We start from the raw sequence: 16127 nt of genomic DNA, 5'->3' as shown, positions 1-16127 counted from the left end.
CCTGCCCTGCACTTATTACCGACATGAAAGAGACCAGTCATCCCATTAATGTACATGTCGCTTATGGAGCACTTCTATAAATCATCAACCAATATCCAAAAGAAAAATAGCAGAAGAATTCTTGTTTTTATTCTGACGCTTGATATCAAGAGCTGGATTTCTAATATATTTTATATCTTGTGCAAATATGTCATTACTTATAATATTATATCTTCTGTTCTTTATTCCGAAAACATCGGGAATTGCAGAAAATAAAGTGTTAGCACACGGGCTATACTATCCTGGAGAAATGATCATCGGTGCAATTATATCAGTTAATGGGTTGACGCGTGATGCTCAAAAGCTGACATTCAGTATAAAGCCAAAAATTAGAAAATCGGTATAGTAAGTAGCGACGATCGATCCATCATGTCTTATTCTATAAGTCTTCTGTAATAAACGAGATAGAATTTCAGTAGATTGTAATGACTTCATTATCAAATTTTTGTCATATTAACCCCTTAAAGATGTAGCCAATTTTTTGTTTCACCCTTGTCACTTTTTCCTCCTCCACATAGTCTGAAAGATTGCTTTATTTGCAAGATGAGTTGTAGTTCTGAATGTCCCCATTCAATTCACAGTACGATGTTCTAGAAAATGTGAAAAAATTCTAAGTGAGGTGACATTTTGATAAAATAAGCACAATTTTGCAACTATTTTTTTAGGTTTCATTTTTATGGAATTCATTGAGCAGCAAATATGACCTGACAGCATAATTCCCCATCGACTGCACGATGTCGGCAATACCAAATATGCTTTTATTTTTGTCTATTTTAGAAGCTTAAAGGGAAGGTGCCATGATTTTAGTTTTTGTATTAATAATTATTGATTATATAATCATTTATTTTTAATACAAAATTATATTAACTACTTTCATAATTTAATAATAATAATAATAATCTTTATTTATATAGCGCCAACATATTCCGCAGCGCTTTACAGTTTAACAGTTTCAAACACAACAGTCATAGGTAACAACGTTAACAATACAATAATTACCCTGTTCGTGAGAGCTTACAATCTACAATGAGGTGGGGGAGATACAAAGCTCAGGTGTGTATTTTTCAATTATGTATTTACAATGATGGTCCAGCCATCTTCAGGGGGTGGGGGATAGATGGAGATAGTGAATGGGCTACACACACACAAACATAAAATGACTTTGATTAGGGAATGTGATAGGCCGCTCTGAACAAATGTGTTTTGAGGGTGCACCTAAAACTGTGCAAATTGTGGCTGGTCCTAACATCTTGGGGTAGAGCATTCCAGAGGATTTGCGTAGCGTGGGAGAAGTCTTGGACGGATTAGTGCAGAGGTTAGTCGAAAGTCGTTTGCAGAGCGCAATGGTGGGTTAGGCCGATAGACAGAAATGAGGGAGGAGATGTAAAGGGGTGCCGCACTGTGGAGAGCTTTGTGGGTGAGAACAAGTACTTTGAATTGTATCCTGTAATGAATGGGCAGCCAGTGTAATGACTGGCAAAGAGCGGACGCGTCCGAGTAATGATTAGCTAGATGGACAACCCTGGCTGCTGCATTAAGGATGGACTTTATTTTTGCCACTGGAGGCTGCCATTTTCGTTAGTGTGGGCGTAAGTGTCTGGGCATGACACTTGCACACCTCACTTACGGCAGCCATGGGCACTGCGGCCGCTCCTCCTGCTTCTTAGCTGTGACCTGGGCACGCCCACTGGGCTGTAGGTCACAGCTGTGGGAGGAGATCGCGGCCATTTTGTTGTAGCCCACACCTGTGGGCTTCATTTTCTTCTGTCATTGCACACACAGCTCAGTGCGTGCGATGGCAGGAGCTGCCAGGGAGAAGCTGCTGCTGTGAAGCGAGGTTCTGGGGTGAGAATCTGCAGCGAGGAGCTGTGATTGCAGCCTGTACTTAGTATTACAGTACAGGCTGCAATCACTGCCGACCTGTTCTGAGCACAGCAGGGAGAACGGCACACTGCTCTGCCCTGAACAGGATGCAGCACTTCCTGGGAGAGGAGAGGAGGGAAGTAGTGATGTGTCTTTCCTGAACAAACCTATACAAAGAGCCGACTCCCTGCTGTGAATGAAAGGAGTCTGCTCTGCAGGGTGAGTGAGCAGAGTCTTTTTTTTTTTTTTTTTCCTTTCTTGGCTGGTGCCTGCAGCTTATCAGACTGTGACTCGTGTGGGAGGAGCAGTGAGGAGAGAAGTAGCTGTGGACTGGAGCAAGCATTAAAGGGAACCTGTCACCCCGTTTTTTGAGATTGAGATATAAATACTGTTAAATAGGGCCTGCGCTGTGCGTTACTATAGTGTATGTAGTGTACCCTGATTCCCCATGTATGCCGAGAAATACATTACCAAAGTCGGCGTTTTCGCCTGTCAATCAGGCTGGTCTGGTCAGGTGGGCGTGTTCACAGCGTTCTTTTCTTCCCCAGGTTTCCGTTGGTGGCGTAGTGGTGTGCGCATGTCCAAGGTCCGGATTCCCTGTGCCCACGTGAAGACACAGCGCGCGATCTGCGCTGTCATTCCTTTCATCGGTGCGGGCGGCCATCTTCCTGGGGCCGCGCGTGCGCAGATGTAGTGCTCTGCTGCACGGGGCTTCAGGAAAATGGCCGCGGGATGCCGCGCGTGCGCAGAAGAGATCGCGGCGGCCATTTTCCCAAAGCCGAGTTTGCATCTCGGCTTTGGGAAAATGGCCGCCGCGATCTCTTCTGCGCACGCGCGGCATCCCGTGGCCATTTTCCTGAAGCCCCGTGCAGCAGAGCACTACATCTGCGCACGCGCGGCCCCAGGAAGATGGCCGCCCGCACCGATGAAAGGAATGACAGCGCAGATCGCGCGCTGTGTCTTCACGTGGGCACAGGGAATCCGGACCTTGGACATGCGCACACCACTACGCCACCAACGGAAACCTGGGGAAGAAAAGAACGCTGTGAACACGCCCACCTGACCAGACCAGCCTGATTGACAGGCGAAAACGCCGACTTTGGTAATGTATTTCTCGGCATACATGGGGAATCAGGGTACACTACATACACCATAGTAACGCACAGCACAGGCCCTATTTAACAGTATTTATATCTCAATCTCAAAAAACGGGGTGACAGGTTCCCTTTAAGGTTCCATCACACATAACGATTTCGTTAACGATATCGTTGCTTTTTGTGACATAGCAACGATATCGTTACCGAAATCGTTATGCGTGACAGCGACCAACGATCAGGCCCCTGCTGGGAGATCGTTGGTCGCTGGGGAATGATCAGGACTTTATTTTGGTCGCTGATCTCCCGCTGACATCGCTGAATCGGTGTGTGTGACACTGATTCAGCGATGTCTTCACTGGTAACCCGCTCACAGTCAGTGCGGGAAGCTGAAGGCGAGGGACGTGACCAGACACCGGAATGTAAGTATGTAGTGTTTTTTTTTTTTTTACTTTTACAATGGTAACCAGGGTAAACATCGGGTTACTAAGCGCGACCCTGCGCTTAGTAACCCAATGTTTACCCGGGGACCTCGGCATCGTTCGCAGGAGAGCTGTCTGTGTGACAGCTCTCCAGCGACCAAACAGCGACGCTGCAGCGATCGGCATCGTTGTCTATATCGCTGCAGCGTCGCTTAATGTGACGGTACCTTTAGGCTATGTGCACACGTATTCTGGTCCACTGCCGATTTTTCCGCAGCAGATTTGATAAATCTGTAAGGCAAAAACTCGTTTTTGCTGCAGATTTATCGCGGATTTACCGTGGTTTTTCTGCGGTTTTCACTGTGGTTTTACAACTGCGGTTTTCCATAGGAGTAGCTGTAAAACCGCTGCGGAATCCGCAGAAAGAAGTGACATGCTGCGGATTGTAAACCGCTGTGTTTCCGCACAGCGTTTTTTTTTTCCCATAGGTTTACATTGTAATGTAAACTCATGGGAAACTGCTGCGGACCCGCAGCAAAATCCGCAGCGTGTGCACGTACCCTTAGTGTTACACCGTCCTTAAGTGCTGGAGTCAGGATCTGAGTTACCTTAGTCCCAAATAAAGATATAGTTTACTGGCCTCATCTATGGCATATACTGTATATAGTGTGTATAGGAGGAGGGACTCGGCATATTGTTTGGTATCATAGTATTAGTCAGGACTGAGGAGGATTCAGGACAGGAACACTACACGGAGGAGGATGGACGGCGTCACTTGTTGCTGCTGAGGGTAGGGTAATAAGTAGGGTTGAGCGACTTTTAGGCTGTGTGCACACGTTGCTGTTTTTTTGTGTTTTTTTCGCGGTTTTTCCCGATAAAAACGCTATAAAACCACAAAAAAACGCATACAATAAGCATCCCATCATTTAGAATGAATTCCGCATGTTTTGTGCACATGATGCGTTTTTTTCCGCGAAAAAAACGCATCGCGGTAAAAACGCAGCATGTTCATTAATTTTGCGGTTTTTTTGCGGATTTCCCACTACAAAATGCATTGGGAAGTGTCCGGGAAAAAACACACGGCAAAAACGCGTCAAAACCGCGGCAAAAACTTGCGGATTTCTTGCAGAAAATGTCCGGTTTTTCACAGGAATTTTCTGCATGAATTCCTGAACGTGTGCACATAGCCTTAATTTTTAAGGGTCGAGTCGGGTTTCGCGAAACCCGACTATCTTAAAAGTCGAGTCGAGTGGAATCGGCCGATTATCGCGAAAAGTCGGGGATCGACCGAAACACGAAACCCAATGCAAGTCAATGGGGGAGCATAGTCGGCAGTGAGTGGAGGCCAGGAAAACACCTACAGTGCCCATTTTAATGGCAAAAACATCCATTCTTGTTACTGAAGCTTGTCAATCTTAATTTACCTTATAATAATAGTAAGGCATTGGAAATTGGGGGTCATTTGGCTAAAGTTGTGGGGGGTAGGGCTGGTTCAAGTATTTAGTGGGCCCAGGAAATCTGGAACACATCACGGCAGTGGAGCAGGGAGAGGTAAGTATTTCAACTTTGCAAGTGCTGTGATCCTGAACAAGCAGGGGGGGCCCACTCGTTGGCATTGGCACTGGCACAGGGCCCCTCAAAGGACGGCGGTGTGTTTGCACGGCGGGGGCGCCTCCCACCGGCAGCGACACTTTTGCGTACTATGAGGGGCCCTGTGCCAGTGACGTTGCCAACGAGTATTCCCCCCCCCCCCACCTGATGAAGGAACCTGCACTTTCATCTGCACTTTCCTCTTTGTCCCCGTGTAAGGTGGTATGGTATGCGGGAAGGGGAACCTGACTTTCAGCAGGGTCACATTCTGGCTGTGTAGCGGGCACAGGGAATGTGGCGTTCTGGGTCAATGTACCAGCAGACTCATCTATCACTGGCTGGGCAATGGGCAGGATGAGGAGGAAACACAGATATAGGCCCAAATAATAAAGTGGGCTAAATGCAGTTCAAAATTGGTAACAGGACTAACCAGGGTGCATTGCTTTGTTCAGTGGAGTACAACTGTAATGAGAGGCTGACACAGTGAGTAGGCCCAAATCAGTAAGTAGGCTAAATGCAGTTCAAAATTGGTAACAGAAGTAAACAGGCGGCACTGGTTTGTTCAGTGTAGGAGAACATCAAGGAGCGGCAGACACCGTTAGTAGGGCCAACAAAACAAGTAGGCCAAATGCAGTGTTATATTAAAAACAATTTAACGAGAGCCTGAAGATAGAAGCTAGGGAAAGGCAACCTGGAGAACACCTTGGAGCGGAAGACACCGTTTGTAGAACCCAGACCCAACTTGTAGGCCTAATGCAGTGTTGTTTCAACAATTACTTAACAAGAGCTTCAAAGATAGAAGCTAGGGAGCGGCAAACTGGAGAACACCTTGGACCGGCAGACACCGTCCCTACAACCCAGACCCAACTTGTAGGCCAAATGCAGTGTTGTTTCAACAACTACTTAACAAGAGCTTGAAGATAGAAGCTAGGGAGAGCCAACCTGGAGAACACCTTGGAGCGGCAGACACCGTCCCTACAACCCAGACCCAACTTGTAGGCCAAATGCAGTGTTGTTTCAACAACTACTTAACAAGAGCTTGAAGATAGAAGCTAGGGAGAGGCACCCTGGAGAACACCTTGGAGCGGCAGACACCGTCTCTAGAACCCAGACCCAACTTGTAGGCCTAATGCAGTGTTGTTTCAACAACTACTTAACGAGAGCCTGAAAATGGAATTTCAAGACAGGAAACATGGAGAACAGCATGGAGCGGCATACACCATTAGTAGGCCCCAACCAAACTAGTAGCCTCACTGCAGTTGTTCGATTAAAAAACTATTTAACAAGAGCCTGAAGATTGAAGCTCAGGAAAGGCAACCAGGAGAACACCTTGGAGCGGCAGACACCGTCTCTACAACCCAGACCCAACTTGTAGGCCTAATGCAGTGTTGTTTCAACAACTACTTAACAAGAGCTTCAAGATAGAAGCGAGGGAGAGGCAACAGAGAGAACACCTTGGAGCGGAAGACTCAGTTTGTAGACCACAACGAAACTTGTGGCCCCAATGCAGTTTTATAATTCTGACAAGCTGAAAATCAGCCTTTTTTTTTTTTTTTTAGAGGACAGCTGTATTAAGTGGCGCAGACAGACACTGCTAGTAGGCCTTACACCACAAAGTAGGCTCACTGCAGGATGAAAAAAAGTTACATGGGTACACGGTTGGCATTGGTGTGCTCAGCGGAGGACAATTGGAAGGAGGGACCGCAGACAGACTTAGTAGGCCTAAAATAAAAAAAATTAGGCTCAATGCAGTTCGAATTATCTTGCAGGGGTACACAGGCAGCATTGGTGTGGTCAGCGGAGGACGATTGGAAGGAGTGTCTGACACAGTTAGTACTCCCAAAAAATAAATAGATGTTAATGTCTCTCAAAACAACTAAACCAAAAAACAAAAGGGTGGCATACTTAGGTACAGGGGTGGGCTCCTCTGCTGAGTTTCAAACATAGTAATTTGGCGCTAAGTATTTACTGGTGTCAATATAGGACACTGACCCTGACTATTTTAACTAGCATCATACATGTCAACAAATTGGTATTGTCAGTGCCAGGCATTGAAGGATGTCAGAGCATAGACTAAACATTGGTGGAGCTGTGAGAGATAATTTTGCAAGTGGTAGAACAATGTTTGAGCTGGGGGGGGGAAACTCTCTTGTGGCCAGCGGTACAGGCCGAGGGCCCCTCATGTTACAACGGTGTGTCTGACGTTGGTTGCGCGCCACCACCGCCAGAGACACTTTATTGTACTATGAGGGACCCAGTGGCAGTGCCGTCAACCAAAAACGGGCACACCCACCTCTTCAAACAAACGGCACTCTCACGGGTGCTTGCGCCAAGTGGCGAGACCACGGCCCCATGGGGGGAGTTAGCCCATTTAGGGAGGTGTAAACATGTCGTATGCTGGACAAACAGCTGCTGCAAATTAAGAGATTGGAACAGTCAGTAAGACCAGTCCACAAGCGAGACCTTTTTATAGGAAAGCTAGGCGTCAGCCGGGAAAGGTGGGGCAAAATAATTCAAAATCCATGAGTGGTTCATTTTAATGAAGGTTAGGTCATCAACATTTTGGGTAGCCAGACGAGTCCTTTTTTCGGTCAATATTGAACCAGCAGCACTGAATACTCTTTCTGATAGCACACTAGCTGCTGGGCAAGCAAGCTCCTGCAATGCATATTCTGCCAATTCAGGCCAGGTATCTATTTTGGATACCCAGTAATCAAATGGGAATGACGGTTGAGGGAGAACATCGATAAGGGATGAAAAATAGTAACCATACTGGACAAATGTTGTCTCCTGTCACTTTGAATTGATGCTGCAGTACCTGTCCTGTCTGCGGTCATTGCGAAATCACTCCACAACCTGGTCAGAAAACCCCTCTGTCCAACGCCACTTCTGATTTGTGCACCTCTAACACCTCTGCCCTGTTGCCCCCTGCAGCTCGTGTGAGAACCATCACCGGCGCTGTGTGCTGGGAATGCCTGAATCAAACGGTCTACAAGAGTTGCTTGTTTGGTTGCTAATATTTGTTCGAGGTTCTCATGTGGCATGATATTTTGCAATTTGCCTTTATAGCGAGGATCAAGGAGGCAGGCCAACCAGTAATCATCATCGGTCATCATTTTAATAATGCGTGGGTCCCTTTTGAGGATACGTAAGGCATAATCCGCCATGTGGGCCAAAGTTCCAGTTGTCAAATCTGCGGTTGTGCTGGGTTGAGGGGCAGTTTCAGGCAAATCTACATCACTTGTCTCCCTCAAAAAACCTGAACCCGGCCTTGCAACGCCACCAGTTTCTATTGGCCCCGGAGAAGCTTCCTCATTCAAAAAATACTCATCCCCATCATCCTCCTCGTCCTCCTCCTCTTCGCCCGCTACCTCGTCCTGTAGACTGCCCTGACCAGACAATGGCTGACTGTCATCAAGGCTATCCTCTTCCTTGGCTGCAGACGTCTGCTCCTTTATGTGCGTCAAACTTTGAATCAGCAGACGCATTAGGGGGTTGCTCATTCTTATTATGGCGTTGTCTGCACTAACCAGCCGTGTGCATTCCTCAAAACACTGAAGGACTTGACACAGGTCTTGTACCTTCGACCACTGCACAACTGACAACTCCATGTCTGCCATCCAACTGCCTGCCCGTGTATGTGTATCCTCCCACAAATACATAACAGCACGCCTCTGTTCGCACAGTCTCTGAAGCATGTGCAGTGTGGAGTTCCACCTTGTTGCAACGTCGATGATTAGGCGATGCTGGGGAAGGTTAAAAGACCGCTGATGGTTCTGCATACGGCTGGAGTGTACGGGCGAACGGCGGATATGCGTGCAAAATCTGCGCACTTTGAGGAGCAAGTCGGGTAACCCCAGATAACCTTTCAGGAAGTACTGCACCTCCAGGTTTAAGGTGTGAGCCAGGCAAGGAATGTGTTTCAGTTGGGAAAGGGCTATGGCAGCCATAAAATTCATTCCGTTATCACTCACTACCTTGCCTGCCTCAAGATATACAGTGCCCAGCCATGACTGAGTTTCTTTCTGCAAGAACTCAGACAGAATTTCCGCGGTGTGTCTGTTGTCACCCAAACACTTCATTGCCAATACAGCCTGCTGGCGCTTGCCACTAGCTGTCCCATAATGGGACACCTCGTGTGCAACAGTGGCAGCTGCGGATGGAGTGGTTGTGCGACTGCGGTCTGTGGACAAGCTCTCGCTTCTGCAGGATGAGGAGGAGGAGGAGGGGGGGGCGAACGCCTACAGCCAACTGTTTCCTAGACCGTGGGCTAGGCAGAACTGTCCCAATATTGTTGTCCCCTGTGGACCCTGCATCCACCACATTAACCCAGTGTGCCGTGATGGACACGTAATGTCCCTGGCCATGCCTACTGGTCCATGCATCTGTTGTCAGGTGCACCTTTGTACTCACAGATTGCCTGAGTGCATGGACGATGCGGTCTTTTACATGCTGGTGGAGGGCTGGGATGGCTTTTCTCGAAAAGAAGTGTTGACTGGGTAGCTCGTAGCGTGGTTCAGCGTAGTCCATCAGGGCTTTGAAAGCTTCGCTTTCAACTAACCGGTAGGGCATCATCTCTAATGAGATTAGTCTAGCAATGTGGGCGTTCAAACCCTGTGTACGCAGATGCGAGGATGAGTACTTCCTTTTCCTAACGAGAGTCTCATGTTGGGTGAGCTGGACTGGAGAGCTGCAGATCGTGGAACTAGTGGGGGTGCCGGTGGACATGGCAGACTGAGAGAGGGTTGGAGATGGTATTCTTGCTGGTGCCCTACATGCAGTGTTTCCTACTACGAAACTGGTGATTCCCTGACTGCTTTGGCCTGGTGACGAAACCTGCACATTTACTGCAGGTGGTGCAGGAAATGGTGGGCTTACAGTGAGGGAAGGGATGTAGCGTTGCTGACTAGCTTCATTGGCCGAGGGTGCTACAACCTTAAGGGATGTTTGGTAGTTAGTCCAGGCTTGCAAATGCATGGTGGTTAAATGTCTACGCATGCAACTTGTATTTAGACTTTTAAGATTCTGACCTCTGCTTAAGGTAGTTGAACATTTTTGAGAGATGACTGCGCTGATCATTTGGATGTTGTTTAAAAAAATGCCAGACTGCACTCTTTCTACTATCGGATACCTTTTCAGGCATTGCAGACTGAGCTTCTGTAACCGGATGTCCACGCTGTCCTACAACTGGTTTTGGTTTTGCCACGCGTTTTTGGCCAGATACGGGCCTGGCAGATGGAACCTGTTGCGATGTTGATGCCTTCTGCGGCTCCTCCTCCTCTGCTTCAGAGCTACTGCCGCCTGCACCCTGTTCCCCCAACGGCTGCCAATCGGGGTCAACAACTGGGTCATCTATGACCTCCTCTTCTATCTCGTGTGCAACTTCGTCTGTGTCACTGGGTAAGCCGGTGGTATAGCGTTCTTGACGGGGCACCATAGTCTCATCAGGGTCTGATTCTGGATCAGTACACTGCGAGGGCAATGTTCTTGTCTGAGTCAAAGGAACAGCATAGTAATCTGGCTGTGGCTGTGCATCTGTGCACTCCATGTCCGATTCAACTTGTAATGGGCATGGCCTGTTAACTGTTTCACTTTCTAACCCAGGAACGGTATGTGTAAAGAGCTCCATGGAGTAACCCGTTGTGTCGCCTGACGCATCCTCTATTGTTCTTGGTGAAGAAGACAAGGAAGCGACTTGTCCCTGACCATTAACATCCACTAACGACGCGCTGCTTTTACATTTAGCAGTTTCAGAAGAGGAGGCGAAAGAGCTAGAGGCTGAGTCAGCAAGGAAAGCCAAAACTTGTTCTTGCTGCTCCGGCTTTAAAAGCGGTTTTCCTACTCCCAGAAAAGGGAGCGTTCGAGGCCTTGTGTAGCCAGACGACGAACCTGGCTCAACAACTCGAGACTTAGGTGCTATATTGCTTTTCCCACGACCACCTGATGCTCCACCACCACTACCATCATTACCAGCTGGCAATGACCACCCACGGCCACGACCTCTTCCACCAGACTTCCTCATTGTTTGAAAAACGTACCCAAACTAACGGTATTTGTTACTGTAAAACCAGTTACAAGGTGAACTCAAACTTCTGTTGGATTTATATATCCCTTTATAGGTGGGTGAGACTGCAGGGGAAATCTGGCCCAATGTATAACAGTACACAGCTTCAGTGGCAGACAGATATGCCACTAACAGGACTGACGCTGATGCAGACACTACCAATAAAAATCTCCCCCTTTTTATTTTTTATGGGAGAATATTGAAGGAATGTGGCCCACTCTTATACAGTATATGTTCTGTGGCACAAAATTAGAGACAGATGCCACACACAGCACTGTCAATGAGGCAGAATTGCCAATCTTAATCTCCCACTACTTTTTTTTCTGGGATAATTAAAAAAAGAAAAAAACTGGCCCAGTATTGCACACTAGGTTTAATGTGGGACAAAATTAGAGACAGGTGGCACACACAGGAGTGGCACTGAAGCAGAAATGCCAATCTTAATCTCCCACTATTTTTTTTCTTTTTCAGGGAGAATTTAAAAGAAATCTGGCCCAGTATTACACCCTAGGTTTAATGTGGCACAAAATTTGAGACAGGTGGCACACACAGGAGTGTGTTGTGAATTCTGCTCTTGGGCTCCCTCCGGTGGTTATGAGTAGTGTTGAGCATTCCGATACCGCAAGTATCGGGTATCGGCCGATATTTGCGGTATCGGAATTCCGATACTGAATTCCGATACTTCCCGCGTATCGGATACCGGAATCGGAAGTTCCCAGAATTCAAATTGAACGCAGCAGCCAATGAGGAATGAATGAAAGTGTGGGCACATCCTGTTTAGCATGGTGGGCATGTAAGTACTGGCAAGGCTTGGATTGGCTGCTGAAATGATGTCACTCTGCACTATAAAAAAGCGCTGCCGCCATTTTGCGCTCACTCTGCTGTGATTTCAGTTAGGGACAGGACGCTGTGTTCTAACTGAGGGCCAGTTGAGCTTGCTAATTGCTTTATTTTCCTTTCCAAAGGCTAATTTAGCAAAACGCTGTGTGTTCTTCACTGTTCACCTTGCTCTTGCCTTGCAGCGCTGTTTTAACAGCGTTCTGCAAGGTCTCTGTGTGTGTGTGTGTGCAGCTCACTCTGTAGTCTGTGTGCAGCCATATACCCGGTTGTATTCAGCTCAGGGGGGGTTCACACTGCCTCACACAGTTGTTCTTTTTTGCTCTTAGTGCAGCCTGCTGCACATTTTTTCTCAAATTTCCTATTAGTGTTTTTCCACCAGTCTCCAGCTCTATTGTGGAAAAACACTACATAGGATAACCTAGAGGGGGGTTTTTGGGCCTTGCAGCGCCGTTTACGGCTGTCTGCACGGTCTCCGTGTGAGCCCAGCTCGCCCTGTAGTCTGTGTGCAGCCATAGCCGGTTGGATTCAGCTCAGGGTTCGTTACTGGCTCATACCTTGAGAAAAATTTTCCTTTTTTTCAAATAGTGCAGCCTGTTTAAAATTTGAAAAAAAAAATTCCTATTAGTGTCTTTCCACTCGTATCCAGCTAAATAGTGGAAAAACACTATATAGGATAACCTAGAGGAGGGTTTTTTGGCCTTGCAGCGCCGTTTACGGCTGTCTGCACGGTCTCCGTGTGAGCCCAGCTCGCCCTGTAGTCTGTGTGCAGCCATAGCCGGTTGGATTCAGCTCAGGGTTCGTTACTGGCTCATACCTTGAGAAAAATTTTCCTTTTTTTCAAATAGTGCAGCCTGTTTAAAATTTGAAAAAAAAAATTCCTATTAGTGTCTTTCCACTCGTATCCAGCTAAATAGTGGAAAAACACTATATAGGATAACCTAGAGGAGGGTTTTTTGGCCTTGCAGCGCCGTTTACGGCTGTCTGCACGGTCTCCGTGTGAGCCCAGCTCGCCCTGTAGTCTGTGTGCAGCCATAGCCGGTTGGATTCAGCTCAGGGTGCGTTACTGCCTCATACCTTGAAAAACAATTTCCTTTTTTTCAAATAGTGCAGCCAGTTTAAAATTTGAAAAAAAAAATTCCTATTAGTGTCTTTCCACTTGTATCCAGCTAAATAGTGGAAAAACACTATATAGGATAACCTAGAGGAGGGTTTCTTGGCCTTGCAGCGCCGTTTACGGCTGTCTGCACGGTCTCCGTGTGATTTAAACTAGCTCTGTAGCCCGATCTGCACCAAAAAAAAGGTTAAGTTCACCAAACACAACTTACACTTGTGTAGGCCACATTTGAAAAATAATAAAGTTTAGTCCACAATTTACAACATTAGTGTTTCTTACACCTGTTAGGAGGAGCATTACAGGAATAAGCACACTAAGGCCTTAGTACTTTTCTGCTTATCTTTATCTGTCAACCAAGATGAAGAGGGCAGGGAGTAAGGCACGTGGGCGTGGGCGCGGAGCAGGGAGAGGAGCAGGGAGAGGACGTGGTGATTCTGTGCCTGCTGCGGGCGCCGGTGACTCGTCGTCACTCAGTTTCAGCAGGGAACAGTCCTTCATGCGCAGCTTTGTCGGAGAGCGCCGTGCACCGCTGCTGCGTGAAGACCAAATTGAAGCCGTTGTCGGGTGGATGGCAGCTAACGCCTCGGCATCGACTTCAGTTAGTGCCACATCCTCTCAGGCACAGAGCACTGGAGAGCAGCCATCTGTCTCTTCACCACCTGCCAAATTGGCCAGGCAGTCAGAGAGCCCAGGACAGGAGCCGTCTCTACTTCTGTTCTCTGAATCTCTTGGCTTGGAAACAGGGGGCCAGCCAAGCAGCATTGGAGAAATGGAAGAAGAGGCAGTGTGCAGTGATGCCCAAAAGCTTTATCTCTCTGACTCTGAAGAGGCAGGTGGGCCAGTGCCTCCGGTGACCACAGCGCAGTACGCATCTGATGATGAAACTCAGGTGCCGCTTTCTCGTGCGTACTGTGCTGCTGAGACTACCCAGGAGGAGCAGTTGGTGGCAGAGGGTAGTGGAGATGATGAGGTCCTTGACCCATCGTGGCGTGAGGAACAGGAAGGTGGTGGGAGCAGCTCAGAGGAAGAGCTTCCTCTTACGGGCCAAAGAGGGAGAGGGAGGGGGAAGACTGCGGAGCCTGTAGCCTCCACTTTGGCACCCGTTAGGAGCCTGTCTCTTTCCAAAGCCAAAAAGGGCGCTCCCAAGACTTGCAGTGCCTGGTCCTTTTTTGACACAGTTGCAGATGACATTTGTTTTGTCAAATGCAAGCTGTGTCATCATAAAGTAAAAAGAGGGAAAAATGTCAGCAACCTCAATACCACAAATATGTGGAAACATGTGCGGACCAGGCACGCGGTGGAGTTACAGAAACACACTGAAGATGTAGGCCAACCAACAGCGGCAGCTACCACCTCTTCAGCTCGTGTTGCCTCTTCCTCCAGCTCACGCACAGCTGGTTTGGCTTCCTCCCAGAGACCTTGTGTAATTCCACCCACAGCACCACCTTCCCAGTCATCCTCACACTCCCAGTCTACTCTACAGCCATCGGTAGTACAGGCATGGGAGAAAAGGCGGGCATTCTCGGCCAACCACCCCCGAGCACAGGCTCTGAATGCAGGCATTGCCAAACTGTTGTCCCTGGAAATGCTCTCGTTCAGGCTGGTGGAGACTGACAGCTTCCGTGACTTGATGGCATTGGCAGTCCCACAGTACAAGGTGCCCAGCCGCTTTTACTTCAGCAGGCAGGCTGTCCCTGCCCTGCACAGGCATGTTGAGGCAAACATAAAACATGCGCTACTGAACGCCGTCAGTAGCAAGGTCCACCTCACCACCGATGCGTGGACCAGTCAGCATGGACAGGGGCGATATGTTTCCCTCACTGCCCATTGGGTTAATGTTGTTGAGCCAGGTACAGATCGTGCGAGTGGCGCAGGACGTGTCCTGCCCACTCCAAGGATTGCAGGAATCCAGTCTGTACGCATCGACTCCTCCTCTTACACCAGTTCCTCTGATTCCTCTCTGCAGGATCCGTCACAGTCCACCCCCACATGGACCCGTGAACGTTTACCTATGACCGACATGAGCACAGCCGTGGCCAAACGTCAGCAGGCCGTCTTGAAACTAGTTTCATTGGGGCATCGAAGCCACACAGCGCAGGAGCTCTGGAATGCCATAAAGCAGGAGAGCGATGTGTGGTTACTGCCAGCGAATCTCCAGCCAGGCATGGTAGTGTGTGACAATGGCCGAAATCTGGTGGCAGCTTTGGCCCTTGGCAACCTCACTCACATCCCATGTCTGGCACATGTGCTCAATTTGGTTGTGCAGAGTTTTCTGAGGGACTATCCGGATCTTGATGCCCTGCTGCACAAGGTCCGCCTAGAGTGTGCTCACTTGCGGCGTTCCAGCTTGGCCAGATCCCGCATTGCTGCTCTGCAGCGCCGATTCCGCCTTCCGGAACACCGCATCATATGTGACCTACCTACCCGGTGGAATTCCACGTTACATATGTTGGAGCGGTTGTGTGAGCAGCAGCAAGCAGTTATGGAGTACCAGCTGCATCAGGCGCAAAGAAGTCGCAGTCAGCGCCGATCAGACTTCACAACCACAGAGTGGGCCACTATGAAGGACGTCTGCCAGGTTTTGCGTCCTTTTGATTATTCCACGCGGATGGCAAGTGCAGATGATGCACTAGTCAGCATGACTGTCCCCCTTATCTGCCTGCTTCAGCAAACTTTGCAAGGGTTAAGGGATGATGTGGTGGAAGAGGTGGAGGATGAGGAGTCACCTTTTCCATCAGCTTCTGGAGAGTCAGCGCCACGTGGTTCCTCACAAAGGGGTACGCAGGGGCCAATTTGTGAGGAGGATGAGGAGGAGTCAATGGAGGAGGAAGAGCTCCGTCCAGAGGAGGGAGCGACACAATTGTCCAGTGGTCAGTGTGTACAGCGAGGGTGGGGTGATGACGAGCGGGCAGAGATCATGTCTCAAGCAGGGGACAGCGTTTCTGGGCCGGTTGGCACTCTGCAGCACATGGTGGATTTCATGCTGCAGTGCCTGAGAAACGACCGCCGCATCGACCACATTCTCAACATGCCTGATTATTGGGTGTTCACCCTCCTCGATCCTCGCTACCGGGACAACGTCCAAAACCTCATCCCTGCGT

General features: G+C 48.6%; 1 protein-coding gene across 1 annotated transcript in view; it reads left to right on the top strand.

Moving 5' to 3' along the window:
- Positions 1-2070: 2070 nt before the first annotated feature.
- The window catches only part of LOC138667185 (vomeronasal type-2 receptor 26-like), an 86729-nt gene continuing 72672 nt past the window's right edge, over positions 2071-16127 (top strand). The window contains exon 1 of the mRNA XM_069755480.1: positions 2071-2121. The gene's annotated coding sequence lies outside the window, so the exon portion shown is untranslated. The remainder of the gene's footprint in view (positions 2122-16127) is intronic.

Source organism: Ranitomeya imitator, chromosome 2 (assembly GCF_032444005.1).
Source record: "Ranitomeya imitator isolate aRanImi1 chromosome 2, aRanImi1.pri, whole genome shotgun sequence".
Lineage (NCBI taxonomy): Eukaryota > Metazoa > Chordata > Amphibia > Anura > Dendrobatidae > Ranitomeya > Ranitomeya imitator.
This window is presented reverse-complemented; position numbering and strand designations above follow the sequence as displayed.